We start from the raw sequence: 23,243 nt of genomic DNA, 5'->3' as shown, positions 1-23,243 counted from the left end.
CCTCGCAGTTCCAGCGTGCACTTGCTGGCGAATGACAATGACGTCATACGCTGTCGACATGCACGTTGACGTCAGCTGCCAGCCTCCGATTGGCTGGCAGCTTTTAACTATTGTCGTGCGAGCCCGAGCCTGCACAACAATGCAGTTTAACTGAATCCTTGGGCCCCATACGCCAGTCAGGGCAATCCAACTCAATTTCAAATAAACTGAAAGGTCAAAACACCTAATCGACCCCTGATCCTAATCAAGAAAGACCACCACCGATGCCTGTTCTATTACCATGGCTAGTTCTGATGACCAACAATGTCTGTTTCAGTAACATTCACATTCTCCATGTTTTTTTGCTGTGTACCTCCAAGTTACTCTTCAGCTGTTGACTAAGGGTCTTTTGGTTTATTAGCATTTTGGCAAAGCATAGGTCTTCCATTACAACAAGCAAATGGAAAAGACAGCTACGAGGTCTTTTATAGGACTCCAAGCTAACTTTATATGTTTAACCAGGCCCCAATCATTACCAAAAAGGCTGTAATATAATAATAATAATAATATGGAATGGAGGGGGCTTTCATCAATAGTGAGTGGTACAATGAAAAGGTTCAACAGCCATTTATATTCGCTAATTTAGAGTGCCCAAGTCATTATGGAACAAAGGGTGTAGGCCAATTCCAAGAATAGACATATACAAATAATTAAATTTAATGCTAAAGAATATAATCTAAATATAATGGCATAAATGTGCTTTATTAAAAGCAAAGCTATTTAGATTCCAAGCATAAGAAAGCAACACTCATGCTATGTCAGCCACATTCACACTACTGCAAGTAATCATATGTGAGATAATACAACCAGAAGAATTCAGCCCCTCTATACAATCTCCCATGACAGTTACTATGACCATTTACAATTTAATTTATTTCAGTTCTTCAATACAAGCCAGGAAGCTGCGCATGGGACATACTTGGACATTCCAACATGACAACGATCCAAAACACAAGACCAAGTCAACCTGTCATTGGCTACAGCAGCACAAAGTGAAGGTTCTGGAGTGGCCATGTCAGTCTCCTGACCTCAATATCATTGAACCACTCTGGGGAAATCGCAAGCGCGCAGTTCATGCTAGACAGCCCAGGAATTTACAGGAACTGGAGGCTTTTTGCCAAGAAGAGTGGGCAGCTTTACAATCTGAGAAAATAAAGAACCTCATCCACAACAACCACAAAAGACTTCAAACTGTCATTGATGTTAGAGGGGGCAATACACGGTATTAAGAAATGGGTTTTGTGAACTTTAGATCAGGATCATTTGGATGTTTGGGTTGTAATTATGATTTAAAAAGAAAAAACACAGAAGTTTGACAATAAATGGCTTCACCTAATCCCTAACCATGAGTGGAGAAAACGTTTTGGTGTTAACATTAATATTCTCTGAAAAATGGCCAAGAAAACAAAAATTCTGCCGGGTATGTAAACTTTTGAGCACAACTGTACATGAGTTTAATTTTTTGTATTGAAGAACTGAAATAAATTAACTTTTGATGATATTCTAATTTTGTGAGAAGCACTTGTATAATGTCCCTACTCTCAACTGAAATGCAGTGGATTTGCTTTATGAAAACAAAGAAAAAAACTTTTAAATTAATAACTATTTACAGGGTTATTTCTATCTCATCCTTTCATGGCTGAAACAGGAATAACTATATTTGAGAAAATACAGAAGTCCTAAGATACGCAGTTCCTCAGATAGGGTCCCACTCCGTAACTTAAAATCTAGAATTAATCCGGCACTCTTTTGATGGCGAATATTTTTTTGTATAATCGTAGGTATAGAAGTGTAGTGTACAAGGTGACGTGTTGGTCCCAAAAGATCTTTCTCAAACATTCACAAGTACGTGACTGTGTACACCGTGTTCCAAATTATTACGCAAATGCTGTTTTTCTCTGAATTTCCTAAATGGTTGATGCAAATGAGTCAGTATAATGTTCAAATCATCACTAGTGTTGAGCGATACCGTCCGATACTTGAAAGTATCGGTATCTGATAGTATCGGCCGATACCCGAAAAGTATCGGATATCGCCGATACCGATACCCGATACCAATACAAGTCAATGGGACACCAAGTATCGGAAGGTATCCTGATGGTTCCCAGGGTCTGAAGGAGAGGAAACCCCTTCAGGCCCTGGGATCCATATTAATGTGTAAAATAAAGAATAAAAATAAAAAATATTGATATACTCACCCTCTGACGTGCCCTGGTTGTAACCGCCAGCCTCCGTTCATAAGAATGAGCGCTTGAAAGTCCTTAGATGACGTCGCGGCCTGTGATTGGTCACGGAGCGGTCACGTGACCACAACGCGACCAATCACAAGCCGTGACGTCATCTAAGGTCTTTCAAGCGCTTGAAAGTCCTTAGATGACGTCGAGGCCTGTGATTGGTCGCGGAGAGGTCATGTGACCGCAACGCGACCAAGCACAGGCCACGACGTCATCTAAGGACTTTCAAGCGCTTGAAAGACCTTAGATGACGTCACGGCTTGTGATTGGTCGCGTTGCGGTCACGTGACCTCTCCGTGACCAATCACAGGCCGCGACGTCATCTAAGGACTTTCAAGCGCTCATTCTTATGAACGGAGGCTGGCGGTTACATCGGTAAGGTCCGGGCTGCGTCGGAGAGGTGAGTATATCAATATTTTTTATTTTTATTCTTTATTTTACACATTAATATCGATCCCGATACCGATTCCCGATATCACAAAAGTATCGGATCTCGGTATCGGAATTCCGATACAGCAAATATCGGCCGATACCCGATACTTGCGGTATCGGAATGTTCAACACTAATCATCACCCGTGAGGGTATAAATCAAATCATATTGATCAAACTTTCCAATGATAACAGGATTTCTTTCAAAACTAAAAAAAATTCCTAATGCACTGTTCCAAATTATTATGCACAACCAAGTGTCCAAACATTGTATAGGATGTAAAGAACTGAAAATCATCATTTGTTGAATTTGTATTACTAAGAGGTCACATTTACTAAAATCAAAACTTTTTTTCACTTAAATACACTACTGTTCAAAAGTTTAGGGTCATCCAGACAATTTTGTGTTTTCCATGATAACTTATACTTTTATTAATCAAATGAGTTGCCAAATTAATTGAAAATCTAGTCCAGACATTGACAAGGTTAAAAAAAAAGATTTTTATTTGAAATAATAATTTTCTCCTTCAAACTTTGCTTTTGTCAAAGAATGCTCCCTTTGCAGCAATTACAGCATTGAAGACCTTTGTCATTCTAGCAGTTAATTTGCTGAGGTAATCTGGAGAAATTTCACCCCATACTTCCAGAAGCCCCTCCTACAAGTTGGTTTGGCTTGATGGGCACTTTTTTCCATACGGTCAAGCTGCTCCCACAACAGCTCAATGGGATTGAGATCTGGTGATTGCGATGGCCACTCCATTACAGATAGAATACCAGCTGCCTGCTTCTTCCCTAAATAGTTCGTGCATAATTTGAAGGTGTGCTTTGGGTCATTGTCCTGTTGTAGGGTGAAATTGGTTCTAATCAAGCGCTGTCCACAGAGTATGGCATGGCGTTGCAAAATGGAGCGATAGCCTTCCTTATTCAAAATCTCTTTTACCGTGTACAAATTTCCCACTTTACCAGCACCAAAGCAACCCCAGACCATCACATTACCTCCACTATGCTTGACAGATGGCGTCATGCACTCTTCCAGCATCTTTTCAGTTCTGCATCTCACAAATGTTCTGTGTGATCCAAGCACCTCAAACTTGGATTCGTCTGTCCATAACACTTTTTTCGAATCTTCCTCTGTCCAATGTCTGTGTTCTTTTGCCCATATTAATCTTTTCCTTTCATTAGCCAGTCTGAGATATGGCTTTTTCTTTTGCCACTCTGCCCTGAAGGCCAGCATCCTGGAGTTGCCTCTTCACTGTAGATGTTGACACTGGAATTTTGCGTGCACTATTTAATAAAGGACCTGTGAGGCGTCGATTTCTCAAACTACAGACTCTAATGTACTTGTCTTGTTGCTCAGTTGTGCAGCGGGGCACACAACTTCTCTTTCTACTCTGGTTAGAGCCTGTTTGTGCTCTCCTCTGAAGGGAGTAGTACACACCGTTGTAGGAAATTTTAATTTTCTTGGCAATTTCTCACATGGAATAGCCTTAATTTCTAAGAACAATAATAGACTGCCGAGTTTCACAAGAAAGTTCTTTTTTTCTGGCCATTTTGAGAGATTAATGGAACCAACAAATGTAATGCTCCAGATTCTCAACTAGCTCAAAGGAAGGTCAGGTTTATAGGCTCTCTAATCAGCCAAACTGTTTTCAGCTGTGCTTCTACAAGGGTTTTCAAGGGCTTTCTAACCATCCATTAGCCTTCTTACACAGTTAGCAAACACAAAGTACCATAAGAACATTGGATTGATGGTTGTTGGAAATGGGCCTCTATACACCTATGAAGATATTGCATTACAAACCAGACATTTGCAGCTAGAATAGTCATTTACCACATTAACAATGTATAGAGTGTATTTCTGAATCATTTAATGTTAGCTTCATTGGAAAAAAAAACTGTGCTTTTCTTTCAAAAATAAGGAAATTTCTAAGTGACCCTAAACTTTTGAACGGTAGTGTACATCTTAACAAGCCAAGTTATATGTTAACATAGGACCCATTCTTTAATATCACCTTTAAAATTCTCATATCCATTGAATTTGTAAGTTTTTGGATAGTTTCTGCTTGAATTTATAGAAGGATGCCAGAATAGCCTCCCAGAGCTGCTGTTTTGATGTGAACTGCCTCCCACCTTAATATATCTTTTGCTTGAGGATACTCCAAAGGTTCTCAATAGGGTTGAGGTCAGGGGAGGATGTTGGCCATATCAGACCTTTTCTTGTTTTATAAACATAGCAGCCAATGACTTGGAGGTATTATTTGCAGCATGAGCCTCCCAGCTCTCTCCCCTTGATTCCGGCCCTAAACATGACTCCTTCACCTCCTTGCTGACGTCACAGTCTTGTTGGGCCATGGTGGCCATCCACCAACTATCTACTACAATATCCATCTGGACCATCCAGGGTTGCATGGCACTCATCAGTGAACAAGGCTCTTCATTAGTTCATTAGTCTTCATGTATGTCTTGGCCACCTGTTACCGTTTCTGCTTGTGAGCACTGTTTAAGGGTGATTTATGAACAACTGCTAGTCTCTGTATGATCCAACACCTTGAGGTTCACAGGACTACAGAGGAACCAGCAGCTTCAAATACCTGTTTGCTGCTTTGTAATGGTAGTAGCTGCTCTCTTAATCCAATGATTTTGTCTTGCAGAAACCTTCCTTATTATGCCTTTATCTGCACAAACCCATGTGTGCACTGTATCAGCCCCAAATCCCTTCACAGTACAATGATCACGCTTAGATTTTTGTGAAATATCTAATGTTGTCATATGTTGTTCAAGGCTTTGCACTATTTGATGCTTTTTGGCAGTAGAGAGATTATTTTGCTTGAAAGACAGTAAAACAGTGGTTCCAATGATGTAATCACTGGTGCATGCATGTATGCCTTACTGCAGCCACAGCAAGCTACCCTCAGCCACCCTTCGTTGTTTCCCTAGCTCCACCTCCAGTGGTTGGAGCTGGATAGAGGAATTCCCTTCTCACATATAATACACCTTATAAGGCTGTGTGCACATGGTGCATTTGCTTTGCATTTTTTTGCCATGATCTTCTGAAAACACAGTAAAAATGTAGTGATTTTACAGCACATTTGGAAAATTGCAGAACAAAAGCAACTCAAACAAATCTTGATGGAATAAGTGCACAAACTTTCAAAACGGCACCACCCGTGCAAGTTGAGCATATGGCAAGGGTCTAAAAAACTCTCAAATATTGGTCTGGTGACAGAGACATCTTATTATGATTGTATGGTCCTGTGAACTACCGGAGGACGTCTCCATTAGTATCACCAAGTAAATATTGTTTGGGGTTGGGGATGATTGCTGAGAAATGCTACACTTTGGAAAATTAGGTGTATTTGTAAGATGGCTTATTTTAAATTTGAAACACAGTGCACCCCCACACTGATTCTAGGAACAAAAAACTGAATCATCAACGGATGCTTTCAGTGAAACTGAACATCTTTGCAAAAAAGTAAAAATTAGGAATTTCTTGATTATTCAAAAAAATATTTTACTGTTCTTGTTTCATATATCAAAATACTGATCTATTGATGAAATTGTCTTTGCTTTTGTGAGAGAAAGTGTTTTTTTTGTGTTTATTGGATGTCAATATGAATTTATTACTGTCATCTCCTGCTGGTCTAAGCCCCACAAACAGATTCCAAGCACTTCTTAATACAATAAACTAAAATCCTAGTATCCCTCTATTTCAAGATGTCTTGGACATGTTTTGCAGTACTACAACAAAGAGTCTAAGGCATCTTCTTTAGGGCACAGGACATATTTTATGTAAGACCTTGTGACCTTCCTGCTGAGCAACAAATAAATCTATTTTAAAAATATTCTAGGCACTTCAAGGGCATCTCATGTTCAGGGATGCTGAGATCCATTGCCAGCCTTTAATCATTGTCCTGGTTGACTTCTAAGAAAACTGAGAATAGCATCAAATCATGAAGGATGTCTCCCTGTCTCCCATTACTGGGCATATACAGTATATATCATATATCATAATTTTTATGCAGATTTTCCAAATCCAAGCCGTATAAACTTGAATGCTTATTGGATGAAGCAGATCAGGTGATGTGCATTTGTGTACTGAGGGAGGGCGTGGACTAAGGATATCAACACCCTGTAACAACTGTGTCGGCCTCTGCTTGAGCCGATAGCCGGCGCTTAATAGCATCAATCCTATTTTATTCCAGTTACTTTTGGCTTTGACCACTCATGAAGCTGCAGGGTTAATCTTGTTAATTTGGTTTCTATCTGCTGTCAGCACTGGGTGGGGCTGTTTTATATAAAACTTTGAGAGACAGTTCTCACTGCCAGTCAATAGTATTGCTGTCCTGGGGAATACTGTTGTGCTCTGATCCTGTTTATTCTGATTATTTCTGCTATTTGACCTCAGCTTGATTTCTGACTACCAGCTTGCTTTACGTTTTTTGTCTTTGACGTGACCTTTTGGCTTTAACCCTGCTTCACAACTCTTCTTGCCAGCTTGCGCCACCAAACAGCAGCTCACTCTGTGACCCTTGCTTAAGGACCTCTTTGTAAGTCTAGATCCCTGTATAGGAGTTAAAGGGTAAAGGCTAGGGCAACCCCTGGGCTCTGGGAAATGGAGTAGCTTGCGCCAAGCCTGTTCATTGCAGCCATTTTTGAACTGCCAAGTGACTACTAACAGTGCTCATGTAACACACCCTTTATCAAGGTGTGCAGAATTGTTAAACAGCATGTTTTTCTCGGACAAAATTTACCAAAAAAAGATATTTAACCTACTCTGAAAAGTCAAAAATTGTTAAAAGTCTTACACAAGGATGCAGCACTCTGGCAAGTATATGAAGTGCACAGGAAGTCATTATCCTCCAGTGCTGTCATATTCCAGAACTGCAACCTCTCAGGAGTAATCAGAAGTACAAGGTGTTCAGTGCTCAGAGACATGGCCAAGGTAAAGAAGGCTGCACCACTAAACAAGACATAGAAAGTGAAACATCAAGACTGAGCCAAGAAATATCTGAAGTCCAAGTTTTGTGGACTGATGACACAAGAGTGACTCTTGACAGACCAGATAGATGGGCCTGTGGCTGGATCAGTAACGGGCAGAGATGTCTATTTCCACCAGCAAGATAGAGAAGTAGTACTACTATGGTCTGGTATTATTAAAGATGAGCTCATTGGACCTTTGAAAGGTTGAAGATAGACTCAAAATCAATTCAATAGCCTACTGCCAATTTTTGGAAGACACTTTCTTCAAGCAGTCATACAGGAAAAAATCTGCATCTTTCAACAAAACCATTATTTTTATGCAAGACAATACTTCATCATATGGAATAAAGTACTCCTCTGTTAATCTAGCCAGTAAAGGCCTTAAAGACGAAAGAATAATGACATAGCGCCTTCCTCACGTGTCCTAACTCTGAAATAAACAATTAAGATGGGAAAATTTACAGTTTTCATTTAGATGCCTAATAATTCTGCACACAAATAGTTTCCCAATAATTATGCCACATAGCACATATACTTTCCTCAAGTATTCAAGCTTATTAACCTTTTTGAGTGACCAACATCACTACAGTTGTTCAATAATAAAATGAATCATCAAAAATAAAAATTGCCTAATATTTTTGCACACTGTGTATCTGTATACACACTTGTTCACACATTGATTTTCCTTTTTCTTAATGGAAAGCGATTATTTTCAAACTGAAGGCAGCAAAACCATTAGAGAACACATGGAAACAAGTTCTAAAGAAATACATGTATAACCAGAACATGTATTAAACATTATAGTTTTCAGAGTATTTTCGTTTTACTCTGATTACAGTTTTACATACCATTGACATTCTCTAAAGTAGCTTCATCAGGTAGTCACCTCAAATGGCATCCAGAAATGGATTCTCATTAGGAGTTAGTGTGTTTTACAGAGACAGTGTTGGTGCACAGTTCCATGCAGGGCTGATCCTTATTCCATAACTCTTCTCAGCCAGAATTACTTCTGCAGAAGAGGATAAGTTCATTAGGGTTACCAGACTGAGAAATCACAAATTCACAGCACTTCAGATAACAGCCTTCATAAATGCACAGATATCAAGTAGCAAACATATCCCAAAATCAACTGTCCAGAGGAGATTGCAAGAAACAGGCCGTTATGGTGGAATTGCTGCAAAGAAGCCGCTATTGAGGATCGCAAACAAGAAGAGACTTGTTTGAGCCAAGCAACACAAAGACCTGACATTAGATAAGTGGAAATCAGTACTGTGGCCTGTTGAGTCAAAATTTGAGATTTATGGTGCCAATCGCTATGCCTTTGTGAGTCACAGAATAGGTGAACAGACCTACACATGTGGTAACCTACTGTGAAGAATGGAAGGCAAGGTGTGATTATGTGGTGGTGACACTATTAGTGAGTTATTCCATATTCAGGGTACACTTACCTAGCATGGCCACTACAGCATTGTCCGATGACATGCCATATCATATGTTTGCGCTAACAGGGACCATCATTTTTGTTGCAACAGGATATTGACCCAAAACATATTTCCAGGCTATGTAAAGGCTATGTGACCAAGGAGAGGGATAGAGATCTGTGTCATATGACATGGATTTCAACTTCAACCCAATTTAGATGGTTTACAATGAGCTGGATCAGAGAGTGAAGACAAAGCAGCGAAAAAGTGCTCAGCATCTCAAAAGTCATTCCAGGTGTTGCCCGAAGAATCTGCATTTGAGAATGCCAAGGGAGTGTAACGCGGTCAACAGCGTCAAAGGGGGTACTATAAGGAATCTAAGGTTTAACACATATTCTGGTTTGTGTTGCACATATTTTTTTACTTCTTGTTTCCACATGCCTCTCTTTGTATCTTTTTCTGCCTTTATTCTGAATCTACAACGTGTATATTACAATAAGAACAAAGACAACAAAGACATTGCATGCACAGGTGCCATAGGGTATGTCCCATTTCCTGTGGTAGTTCTCATAGTACTGAACGAACTTGCGTAATTTCTTTCTGGTTTGTCCGCACTGCCTATGCAGATAATTACTTTAGCACTTACACAATATGTTCTTTCATTATAACCTTACAGGAATATAATAAAATTGTGGGTTCAGCATTTTGCGCTAATTATCACAAAATTACTGAAAAATGTCAGTTTTACTTTGTGCTAATTGCTCCAAAATCCATGATTCTACAGCAAACATAATTCATGTCAGGTTAGAGTCTAATGTTCACATCCACCCGCGCAGTCTGAGGGGAATTTGTGAACACACCCTAAAGATGCACGTAGAGGAGCCAACAATTGGCAAATTAACATGGGCTGCCCATTTCTTCTGTTGCATCATGGAGAAAACATCCCCAAGCCACGGGAGTCAGAAAATGAGGATGAAGCCTGCATTGGGAAGGAAGAAATATTCCAAAGATTTCTTAAGGTTGTAAAAGAAAAAAAAGATGGGGAGTGGTAAAACACCTTTAATATTGATCTGTTGAAAAAGTCAGGTAACTGCTTTTACTATCATAGAGGAAATTGAATTTCGAAGCCAATATGAATGGAGATTTCACTTTTTCCATTCTTCTCCTGCTGTGCTAAGTCTCCTAAATAGATTCTTGGCACTCCTTATTACAATAATTTAAAGCCAGAGTACTCTTGTATTTTAGGATTATTTTCACACTGTCTTACATTTCTACAACTCAGAGGTAGAGGAAAAAAAGGAAATAAAACTCAGCTCACCCACCAACTCAGGAGACAGCAGACCCAATGTCTCATGGGCGATGCACAGAGGGAATATCTATGTCGGAGAAGCGAGTGAAACAAATGTAAGGTAGGAAAATATTCAACATGTGTCAGAAAAATATATATAATAAAGTAATAATTAATTTCATAGAATTAGAAACATGTTAGGTACAAAAAAAAAATAGGAGACTTCGTATGCGTTTCGAATTACGTTTCATAATTATTTTAAGAACCTCAAGGATCTAAACGCATAATCCAGTCTTCTTTGATTTTTTGTACTATGTTATAATTGTATGAAATAAAGTATTTTTATTATTACATAGTTTTTTGATTGATGCTGGATACTTATCTGCCTCACATTTGTACCAGGAGATAGAGCTATTGTCTGTCAGGCACAAACTAAATATACAACCTTATAACATCCCTACTGAGCTAGAGATTTTTTTAATGAAATATACAAGGTAAAACGTTATGTTGTTCTCTCAGACCAGCAGCCCTTGAGCTGTCATGGTGGCTGATCTCTGTGCTTACGGTACTTATAGATCTCAGTGTAGTGTGTCAAGAACTATTCCACTCACTTGGGCAGCCCTGGAAGAGACACTGGGAAAATTAGCATCCAAGACTACTTATGGACACTTTAGTATTGACAGGGCGCAGTTTAGCAGTGGTTTGCCACCGGATGCGGACGGTTAGGCATAATATACAATTTTCATAGCCTTTGTACTAAGCAGCATCTTCTCCATAAGCAAAAGCAGTATTCTCTCAATGCAGCAATTGTAAGATTGCACTTACTTACGGGTTGGGGAATACTTGCTTGGCAGCGGATTAACACACACAAGGCAGTATTTTCTTCCAAAAGTTCAACTAGGTTTATTACTCCATAAACCCCAGTGGCACAAAACACAAAACAACAGTCTTCATGGTATAGCAAAACTAAGTATCAGAGTTCATAGCATGTCTCTGCTCCGTCAGGACTGTGACCATACACTCTTGTTCGAGTCCAGTATTCAGGCTCGCTCTGGAGCCAAACACACACAGTCCGGATTACCTGCTTGTCAGCGCTGCAGGTTTCCACTGGCTGGCATCACACGGGTCCTGTTCTCCGGAGAAGCTGCCTACAGGGATCACCAACTTGCCTGACAGGCACACCTCAGTCAGTCCAGACCCACCAAAGGACCGTAGCTTCCCCACACAGTAGCCGTCACAGGCTCTGCAGATCCCTGGCCTCACCTCATGCTGTTCAGGGATCCGATCCATGCACAGGACCTCCCAACACAGAGGCCTTTCAATGCCAAAGTCCAACCTTGTGCTGTTCAGGAATCCTACTCCCAGGACTTCCAACACAGGCTTCCAGGACCTTGCACTTGGACCATTCAGATGCAAACACTGGAACCATGTGACCCACACCCTGGTTACATTATATACATTTAACCACTCCCCTAGGTGGGAGTTTGTGTGTGGCTAGCTTGACCCGCCCATCTCATAACTAGCCTTGCCAGCCTCCCTTAAGAACTACACAATTACTTGTGGGACTACAGGTCCCAAGAACACAACATCGCTTTAGGCTGACATCACAGAGTTTCTTTCTCTGCGACACACATACCGACCATTCACAACAATGCCGGATACTGGGGAGACCATACAGCGCCCCCTACTGGTAGCAGGGGTCACTGCATCACACAATGTATATTCCACACTTGGCAACCTTTGAGAAAGGAGAGGCACAAGATGAAAAAGAAAAGGCAAAACATGTTTTTGTCTTAATGTACTTCCTATGTAAAAATCAAATGCCCCAGAACTACAACATATAAATAACTGCATACATAAAGGAAATATGTCAGTAGGATCAACCCTCCAAAACCGCTTACATGGGCATGCTGGTTATAGAAAGCTGAATAAAATTATATATTGATATCTATGATCTGATGTCTCTTTCCAGAGTAATTAACTTTTTTCTTACATATAAATGAGCTGTTCAGGACTATGGCTATGGGCCAGACACTGATCTCCATGAGAATCTGCCTCCAGAGCTTATTTTGAATGAAAGTTACCAGTATGAGACATGTAACTAACTGTCATGATTCCACCACTCATGGTGTCCTTTGGATGCTGTGAATGACAGTTCTGCTGCCCCATGGGATCGAGGGTTTACTGAGCTGTCAGGATTGTGAGTGACAACTCTACCGCCCAATATGAGGCAGAGGTGTAAATTTTGTGAATGACACCTCAGTCATCCTATCTGTCTGGGTCTGGCTGAGATTTCCTCCAGGTGTCATCTATTCTGGGTGATTACAAGGCTATTTAGCGCTCTGACAATTGTCAGACCATTGCCAACTGCAGCTTTTCTTAAGTGGTGTGTGTGTTTGCTCTGTGCTCTGAATTGTATTGTGATCTCCGTTGCTGACCTTGGATTTACCTTTGACCATCCGTTTGACTTACCCCTTTGTCTTGATCCGCTACCTTTCTGATACTCTAACCTCGGACTGTTACCTGATTTTGTTTGTATCTTTTCCCTTTGTATATTATAAGCCCTGTTGGTACTGACTCTAAGCCTCTTCACTATCAAGCCTCACGGTAAGACAGAAGAGTAGTGTCTAGCATCACACTGAGTAGTGACTAGTGAGACATTGCTTAGTTTTTCTTTCTACGACCAGCATGGAACAAATTCGCACACTTTGCGATCAGATGACAAATCTGACCCAGATGGTTCAGGACCTGGCCAGTGAGCACCAGAAATTAGAAGTGTCACAGTTTCAGCTCCAGGGTCAGTATTCTAGTGCGATGGGTGCTACTCAGAATCTTCCACTGCCAGAAGTAGCTATGACGTCTGTACTTTCTGATGTACAGTCGGTCTCTCTCAAATCAATAGTTGCTCTCCCTGATAAATTTTAAGGGGAGTAGGGTGTTAGTCTTCTTTCACACTTGCTTCATTTTGAATCCGTCGCAATGCTTAGTTTTGGGGAAAAAAGGATCCTGCAAATGTGCCTGCAGGATGCGGTTTTTCCCCATAGACTTGTATTGCTGACGGATCGTGACGTATGGCCATATGTCGCGTCCGTCGTGCACTGGATGCGTTGTAATTTGGCGGACTGTCGGCACGAAAAAACGTTCAAGGGAACGTTTTTTCGTACGTCGCGTCCGCCATTTACTACCGCGCATTCGCGGCCAGAACTCCGCCCTCACCTCCCCGGACTACAGAATGGGCAGCGGATGTGTTGAAAAACTGCATCCGCTGCCCACGTCGTGCAAAATTTTCACAACGTGCGTCAGTATGTCGCACCGACACTTAGCAACGGACTTGTACCGACGCAAGTGTGAAAGAAGCCTTACCTCAGAGATTAGGTGAAATAAGGGAGTGCTATCTAATTGTAGTATTAAAGGATATATAGCCAGAATAAGTTGAGAAAAGGCTTTGCTCACCTTGTAGAGTTGTGCAAATAGGCATAACACTGGAAAGAATAAATGTCCAGTATTGATCCTTAGTGCTGACTAGCTGCCAGCGTGCTAACTGTCGACACTTCTTTGAAAAGGTTCCAACGTGTTGTGAATAGAAAAGTTGAAAGAAACCAAGCTAAAGGTGCTTCCACTCAATGATACCAAGTTTCCAAAAAGTATGTCTGTCCTCTCCAATACTAGTGAAAGGTATAATTAGGTTTTATGGATCATAGCAGACATATTCCTGATGAAGGGTGGCTAGCCAAAATGCATTGTGTTTTCAGAGTATTTTTACATTCTCTAGCATTTTTATGTTAGAAGCCTTTTACAAATAAAATAATTTTATTCACAACATATTTTTGAAGCCTTTGTATCATCGAGTGGAAGAGCCTTTAGCATGGTTTCTTTAATCTTTTCTATAAATTTCAGTTCAGGTTGTTCAGATCAGAGTATTTAGGGAAAGTTGTAGATTATAGTTTTTCCCACGATCCCAAACTTCAGGGGATTAGTTCCAGCCGGTGGGAATAATAAGGAATAACAAGCCCCAGAATGGTCTTTGGTTAATGCCTTTTTTAACACGTCAGAATTAATCTATGATGAACCTGACAGGATCCAGGTCACAGAGGCAAAGTTTATGAATCCGACACAGGAAGGCTACCTTGCTAAGGATTAATATACTGAATTCCAGCTATAGTCCGAGGAAGTGTTGTGGAAAGATGCAGTTCTCAGGTGCCAGTTCTGCAGAGGAATCTCAGATACTCTCAAGGATTCTCTGGTTCTACATACTCTACCTTGTTCCTTGGAGGAGGCCATAACCCAGGATATTTGGTTGGATCCCAGAATTTGGGAGAGGCGTGATGAGGGACATAGGGATTCTGTCATGCCCTCCGAATTTGTCCATTTACCTGAGGACTCTGCTTTTACTGTGGTGGTGCCAGGTGTTTTCTTCAGGACTACACGATATGCCCTCAAACAAACAAGCCAGTGGGAAACGGGGGGTTAGTCAAGAAGGTCTCCCAGACCTCCAGGTACCTTTTTATTCCTCTGATGAAGTACTGTTAAACGTGAAACTATGTTTCCAGAACCTGTGATTATCTGTATTTGCATTCATTGAATGTGGTTCTGCAGGCAACTTCATCCAGCTGGTAACAGTGGAATTCACACTGCTATGTTTTGGATAATTTACCTGCTGAGTTGGAATTGGGGTTTCACAATCCTGTTATCGATTGGTGTCAAAAGGATGTTGTTCAATGTAGTCCCGATTATGATGAGAAATTAGTTCTGTACACATTTTTTCTATTCTGGAGGGTCTGCCAGGGTACCTGAAAGACTTCGGAGATGTTTTCTTGTTAAAAGAACACTTGATATAAGATGCCAGTGTGGCACTTAAATGTGTAGTGGATAGTAAAGAACCCTCAAAGAGTATCGCAGCAAGATACTTCTTTCCAGCAGCACAGCTATTTTTTATTTTGTTTTGTTAAATTCCATCTGGCAGATTTTTACCTCTGCCATGGGTAACAGCAGCCAGCTATCTAAACATTTACAGTGGTTGTGTCTTCACACAACCACCCAAGGTGAGCAGACTGTCTCCTATATTAAGTATTTTACTCTATTTTGGGCTTTTTTCTTCACAGTCACTGTTTTCTCAGAAAAAGAGGCAGAGATACTGTCTCACCATTGTCCTTATGGCTGTGCTATTAATATTATCCCAAATGCCAAATTGACCAAAAGCTTGCGTGTATAATGTACCAGGTTCTGGCTGTACCACCATGAAAGAATATATGAAAGAAAGTTTATGGAAGGTCACGTCATAGTCTTCCTACTTGCCTTTAGCTGCTGGGATTTTCTTTGTTAAAAAGAAAGATGGGGGTTCGTCCTTCCCTCGATTTACGTGAATTAAACAAAATTATGATTAAGAATACTTACTAACTTCCACTCATCCTCGACCTACATAATCAGCTTACTGGGGCTAAATGGTTTTCCAAACTTGATCTTAGAAGAGCTTACAATTTGATACGCATCCAGAAGGGTGATGAGTGGAAAACTGTGTTTTTAATGTCTGAGGGTCTATTTGAAAATCTTGTCATGCCTTTTGGGTTAACCAATTCATCAGCAGTCTTTCAAAACTTTATGAATGACATATTTTCTGATATTATTGGAAGGTTTATTGTGGTTTGCCTTGATGACATTCTATTTTTTGTTTTACATAAGCTCAGGGAAAATTCTTTGTTTGCTAAATTGGAAAAAATGTAATTTTGTTTAAGAAATACAGTTCCTGCGGTTTTGTATCTGCTGAACGGTTTAAGATGGATCCTGGGAAGGTGCAGGCTATAATTGATTGGGTTCAATGTTTTCTAGGATTCGCCAATTACTGTAGAAAATGTATTTAAGTTTTTTCGCAGATTGTTAAACCTCTTAATGATGTCACACGTAAGGAGGCGGACCTTAAAGTTTGGTTGCTGGATACTATTGGAGCCTTTACTAAATTGAAAAACTGTCTCTTGTCCGCTTCAGTTTTCATCGAATCCAATCTCCAGAAACCAATTATTGTGGAGGTGAATGTCACAGAGGTTGGGGTAGGGGCTGCTTTTTCTCAAAGTCCCAAAACTCTGACCAACTTGAGGCCATGTGCATTTTTCTCAAGGAAACTTTCATCTGATGAGAGAAATGATGCTGTTGGGAATCGCGAGCTCTCAAGTTAGCTTTAGAAGAATGGAGACATTTTTTGGAGGGAGCTATTCATCAGATCACTGCTGTGGCACTTCATAAAAAATTAGCTTGTATTCAATCTGCTAAATGTTTAACCTCAAAACAGGCCAGATGGTCCTTATTTTTTTCTAGATTAAATTTTGGTTTCACGTTCAGGCCAGGATCCAAGAATGTCAGCACTGACGCAAGCAGCCTTAATTCAGTTTCTCCTCCAGAACCTCAATCTCCCATTCTTCCTCAGGATATTGTGGTTTATATGGTATCCTGTTGTGAACTCTATTTTTGGGCTCCCTCTAGTGGTCACAAGCAGTACTGTGTAGTGTTGTCTTTCTGCAGGTTGGCAGCATCAGCTGGTTCGTTATCCTTGGTTGGTTTCCTATTTAGCTCACCTGGATACTCAGTTCCTTGCCTGCTCTCAATGTATTCAGTGCTCTTCAGATTCCTTGTGACTACCTTGCTCCCAGTCTCTCCAAGACAAGCTAAGTTTTTGTTTGTTTATTTTTTGATTATCAGCATTCATCATGTTTCTTGTCCAGCTTGCTAAAATGTAATTTCCTCGCTTGCTGGTTGCTCTAGGGGACTGAGTTTCTCCCCCCCACACCGTTAGTTGGTGCGGGGGTTCTTGAAATCTCAGTGTGGATATTTTGTAAGGGTTTTTTACTGACCGCACAGACCCCTTTTCTATTTTCTGCTATCTAGTATTAGTGGGCCTCATTTGCTGAATCTGCTTTCACCCCTGTGTATGTGCCTTCCTCTTACCTCACCGTTATTATTTGTTGGGGGCTTCTATATCTTTGGGGATTATTTCTCTGGAGGCAAGTGAGGTCTTTCTTTCTCTCTAGGGGTAGTTAGTTCCTCAGGCTGGCTCGAGACGTCTAGGATTTTAGTCACGTTCACCGGCTACCTCTAGTGTGTTGGATAGGTTCAGATTTGCGGTCAGTCCAGTTTACCACCTCCCTAGAGCTTGTCCTATGTTTTGTTACTTAGCTGGAGTATTTTGTGATCCTCAACCACTAAGGATCATAACAGTATCCTAGGAGTTGGAAGCAGAGATCCATGAATGCCAGTTGTTGACTTTGTGGCGCCCCAGGATCCTGGTCATCACAGTAGCATTGCTTTCCTCACGGGGAGAGTGATGTTACGTTTGGAAGCGATGAAGGATATCTTTTATCAGGTAATCACCATACACACAACATGTTCACACTCCAGGCCACAAGGGGGAGCTTTTGATCCTATTCCTAGGTGACTCCCCTATATATATTGTGGTTTGGAGGGAAAGAGAGGTGAGATTGTCATAGAGACAGATGGGAGCAGACCGACATAGAGTGTCAGAAGGTCTGAAGGGGCCGTGTAGTCTGAAGTACTACAGTACCTGTAGAAAGAGACATATAGAAGGAAAGAACATCATTCAGTGAGCGTGCAGGAGAGCGAAGCACAGGCGAGTGATATCAGGGGAGACCAGCTGCAAATGAACTATCTCCCTCTGAAGCGTAGATCACCAGTAGCTGGAACACCGAGGCTTTTGTGGGACTCTAATACACATAGCAGAGACTGGCAGGACAGCTGAACTGCAAGTTACCTGTCTGCCACACACACCTGAAGACACAGTAACACATAGAGCCCGGGGCGTTATAGAGTCCCTGAAAAAAGCTCGAGTTACCTGTCATACTGGTATTGTCCTATCCTATATGGGGGACAGAGAGAAGAACTGTGAGGACCTTACCTGAAGCCATAGGCAGTAAGGGAGGCTTTTAACTCCACCTGGTAAAGGGGACTCTGGATTCGCTTGCAAGCCAGCTGGACCCTGCCTGCCCTGTGATCTGGTACCCTGGACTGTGGCTGCCTGAAGTCTTCAGTAAACCAGGTAAAGAGACTGCAAGCCTGTGTCCTCAATCTTTACTGCACCATTCACCATCTTCCATCTACACACCGGGAAGTTGTGAATTCCGTTCTCGGACTCCCTCCTGTGGTCATGAATGGTACTTTGGTTAGTCCGGCTTGCTATCATGATATTCCTTTGCTAGCTGGAAGCTCTGGGGGTGCAGAGTGGCACCTCCACACCGTGAGTCGGTGTGGGGAGTCTTTTTGCTTACTCTGCGTGGTTTTTTGTAGTCTTTTGTGCTGACCGCATAGTTCCCTTTTCTATCCTCTGACTATTTAGTGAAATCTGGCCTTCTTTGCTAAAACCTGTTTCATTCCTGTGTTTGTGACTTTCCTCTTAACTCACAGTCAATATATGTGGGGGTCTGCCTTTACCTTTGGGGAATTTCTCTGAGGCAAGGTAAGGCTTCTATTTCTATCTTTAGGTGTAGTTAGCTCTTAGGCTGTGAAGAGGCGTCTAGGGAGAGTTAGGTACGCTCCACGGCTATTTCTAGTGTGTGTGATAGGAGTAGGGTTTGCGGTCAGCAGAGTTCCCACTTCCCCAGAGCTAGTCCCGATTTTGAGTTTACTCATCAGGTCATTCCGGGTGCTCCTAACCACCAGGTCCATAACAGTACAGCTGGCCATAAAGTGTTAATGCATCTCAAAAGAGGGATAAGAGAAGTTCTGAACCCATTTTTTTTTTTTGCAGTGTGTTTTGTCTCTCTTTTCCCCTTAACCTCTGGGTGGTTCAGGACTCAGGTGTAGATATGGATATTCAAGGTCTATCCTCTTGTGTGGATCATCTCACTGCAAGGGTACAAAGCATTCAAGATTATGTAGTTCAGAATCCGATGTTAGAGCCTAGAATTCCAATTCCTGATTTGTTTTCTGGGGATAGATCTAAGTTTCTGAATTTCAAAAATAATTGTAAACTGTTTCTTGCTTTAAAACCCCGCTCCTCTGGTGACCTCATTCAGCAAGTAAAAATTATTATTTCTTTGTTGCGTGGCGACCCTCAAGACTGGGCATTCTCCCTTGTGCCGGGAGATCCTGTGTTGTGACCCCAATGGCGAGGGTCTCAGAGGAACGTGGAAGTCTGCAGAATACAAAAATCCAGCTCATAGGGCAGTGGTAACTGGGTTGACCATATATCTACTCCTAACGCCAACACTAGAAGTAGCCGGGGATCATTCCTACGTTGATTCTAGATGACACGCGCCAGCCGGAGAATCTAGCTACCCCTAGTAGAGGAAAACAAAGACCTTTCTTGCCTCCAGAGAAGGGGACCCCAAAGCTGGATAGAAGCCCCCCACAAATAATGACGGTGAGGTAAGAGGAAATGACAAACACAGAAATGAACCAGGTTTAGCACAGAGAGGCCCGCTTACTGATAGCAGAATGAAGAAAGGTAACTTATATGGTCAACAAAAACCCTATCAAAATCCACACTGGAAATTCAAGAACCCCCGAACCGTCTAACGGTCCGGGGGGAGAACACCAGCCCCCTAGAGCTTCCAGCAAACGTCAGGACACAGATTTGGAACAAGCTGGACAAAAATACAAAACCAAAACAAATAGCAAAAAGCAAAAGGCAGACTTAGCTGATATAACTGGAACCAGGATCAGTAGACAAGAGCACAGCAGACTAGCTCTGATAACTACGTTGCCAGGCATAGAACTGAAGGTCCAGGGAGCTTATATAGCAACACCCCTAACTAACGACCCAGGTGCGGATAAAAGGAATGACAGAAAAACCAGAGTCAAAAAACTAGTAACCACTAGAGGGAGCAAAAAGCAAATTCACAACAGTACCCCCCCCTTAGTGAGGGGTCACCGAACCCTCACCACGACCACCAGGGCGATCAGGATGAGCGGCATGAAAGGCACGAACTAAATCGGCCGCATGAACATCAGAGGCGACCACCCAGGAATTATCCTCCTGACCATAGCCCTTCCACTTAACCAGGTACTGAAGCCTCCGCCTGGAGAGGCGAGAATCCAAGATCTTCTCCACCACGTACTCCAACTCGCCCTCAACCAACACCGGAGCAGGAGGCTCAGCAGAAGGAACTACAGGCACAATGTACCGCCGCAACAAGGACCTATGAAATACATTGTGAATAGCAAACGACACAGGAAGATCCAGACGAAAAGATACAGGATTAAGGATTTCCAATATCTTGTAAGGCCCAATAAAACGAGGTTTAAATTTGGGAGAGGAGACCTTCATAGGAACAAAGCGGGAAGAAAGCCACACCAAATCCCCAACGCGTAGTCGGGGACCCACACCGCGGCGGCGGTTGGCAAAGCGCTGAGCCTTCTCCTGTGACAACTTCAAGTTGTCCACCACATGATTCCAGATCTGCTGTAACCTATCCACCACAGAATCCACCCCAGGACAGTCAGAAGGCTCCACATGACCCGAAGAAAAGCGAGGATGGAAACCAGAGTTGCAGAAAAAAGGCGAAACCAAGGTGGCGGAACTAGCCCGATTATTAAGGGCAAACTCAGCCAACGGCAAGAATGTCACCCAATCGTCCTGATCAGCAGAGACAAAACACCTCAAATAAGCCTCCAAAGTCTGATTGGTTCGCTCCGTCTGTCCATTAGTCTGAGGATGGAAAGCAGACGAAAACGACAAATCAATGCCCATCCTACTACAAAAGGATCGCCAGAACCTGGAAACGAACTGGGATCCTCTGTCTGACACAATATTCTCAGGGATGCCGTGCAAACGAACCACGTTCTGGAAAAACACAGGAACCAGATCGGAAGAGGAAGGCAGCTTAGGCAAAGGAACCAAATGGACCATCTTGGAGAAGCGATCACATATCACCCAGATAACGGACATGCCCTGAGATAGCGGAAGATCAGAAATGAAATCCATGGAGATATGTGTCCAAGGTCTCTTCGGGACAGGCAAGGGCAAGAGCAAACCGCTGGCACGAGAACAGCAAGGCTTAGCTCGAGCACAAGTCCCACAGGACTGCACAAATGACCGCACATCCCTTGACAAGGAAGGCCACCAAAAGGACCTGGCCACCAGATCTCTGGTGCCAAAAATTCCCGGGTGACCTGCCAACACCGAGGAATGAACCTCGGAAATGACTCTGCTGGTCCACTTATCCGGGACAAACAGTCTGTCAGGTGGACAAGACTCAGGCCTATCAGCCTGAAATCTCTGCAACACACGTCGCAGATCCGGAGAAATAGCTGACAAGATAACTCCATCTTTAAGAATACCAACAGGATCAGCGACTCCAGGAGCATCAGGCACAAAGCTCCTAGAAAGAGCATCGGCCTTCACATTCTTTGAACCTGGTAAATACGAGACAACAAAATCAAAGCGGGAGAAAAACAATGACCAGCGGGCCTGTCTCGGATTAAGGCGTTTAGCAGACTCGAGATACATCAGATTTTTGTGATCAGTCAAGACCACCACACGATGCTTAGCACCCTCGAGCCAATGACGCCACTCCTCAAATGCCCACTTCATGGCCAACAACTCCCGATTGCCCACATCATAATTTCGCTCGGCAGGCGAAAACTTCCTAGAGAAAAAGGCACAAGGTTTCATAACAGAGCAACCAGGGCCTCTCTGCGACAAAACGGCCCCTGCCCCAATCTCCGAAGCATCCACCTCAACCTGAAAGGGAAGTGAGACGTCAGGCTGGCACAAAACAGGCGCCGAAGTAAACCGGCGTTTCAACTCCTGGAAAGCCTCCACGGCAGCAGGAGCCCAGTTAGCTACATCGGAGCCCTTCTTGGTCATATCCGTCAAAGGTTTCACAATGCTAGAAAAATTAGCGATAAAACGACGGTAGAAGTTAGCGAAGCCCAAGAACTTCTGAAGACTCTTAACTGACGAGGGCTGAGTCCAATCAAGAATAGCTCGGACCTTGACTGGGTCCATCTCCACAGCAGAAGGGGAAAAAATGAACCCCAAAAAGGGAACCTTCTGTACACCAAAGAGACACTTTGAGCCCTTGACAAACAAAGAATTTTCACGCAAAATTTTAAAGACCAACCTGACCTGCTCCACATGCGAATCCCAATTATCAGAAAAAACCAAAATATCATCCAGATAAACAATCAAAAATTTATCCAGATACTTCCGGAAAATGTCATGCATAAAGGACTGAAAAACTGAAGGCGCATTGGAGAGCCCAAAAGGCATCACCAAGTACTCAAAATGACCTTCGGGCGTATTGAATGCGGTTTTCCATTCATCACCTTGCTTAATGCGCACAAGGTTGTACGCACCACGAAGGTCTATCTTGGTGAACCACTTGGCACCCTTAATCCGGGCAAACAAGTCAGACAACAGCGGTAAAGGATACTGAAATTTGACAGTGATCTTATTCAAAAGCCGATAATCAATACAAGGTCTCAAAGATCCGTCCTTTTTTGCCACAAAAAAGAATCCCGCACCAAGAGGGGAAGAAGACGGACGAATATGTCCTTTTTCCAGAGACTCCTTGATATATGAACGCATAGCGGTATGTTCAGGTACCGACAGATTAAACAGTCTTCCCTTAGGAAATTTACTGCCTGGGATCAAATCTATAGCACAGTCACAGTCCCTATGAGGAGGCAGTGCACTGGACTCAGACTCACTGAAGACATCCTGATAATCAGACAAATACTCCGGAACTTCCGAAGGCGTAGAAGAAGCAATAGACACAGGCAGGGAATCCTCATGAATACCACGACAGCCCCAACTTGAGACTGACATAGCCTTCCAGTCCAGGACTGGATTATGGGTCTGTAACCATGGCAGCCCTAAAACAACCAAATCATGCATTTTATGT

General features: G+C 42.4%; 1 long non-coding RNA gene across 1 annotated transcript in view; it reads right to left on the bottom strand.

Annotated features, from left to right (window-relative positions):
• Positions 1-23,243, bottom strand: part of LOC143804561 (uncharacterized) — an 81,647-nt gene that overhangs the window by 16,332 nt on the left and 42,072 nt on the right. The window contains exon 2 of the long non-coding RNA XR_013221054.1: positions 8,532-8,692. This is a non-coding gene — a long non-coding RNA (uncharacterized LOC143804561). The remainder of the gene's footprint in view (positions 1-8,531; positions 8,693-23,243) is intronic.

This window comes from Ranitomeya variabilis, chromosome 2 (genome assembly GCF_051348905.1).
Source record: "Ranitomeya variabilis isolate aRanVar5 chromosome 2, aRanVar5.hap1, whole genome shotgun sequence".
Classification (NCBI taxonomy): domain Eukaryota; kingdom Metazoa; phylum Chordata; class Amphibia; order Anura; family Dendrobatidae; genus Ranitomeya; species Ranitomeya variabilis.
Note: the sequence above shows the minus strand (reverse complement) of the source record. Positions and strands in the feature narration are given on the sequence as shown.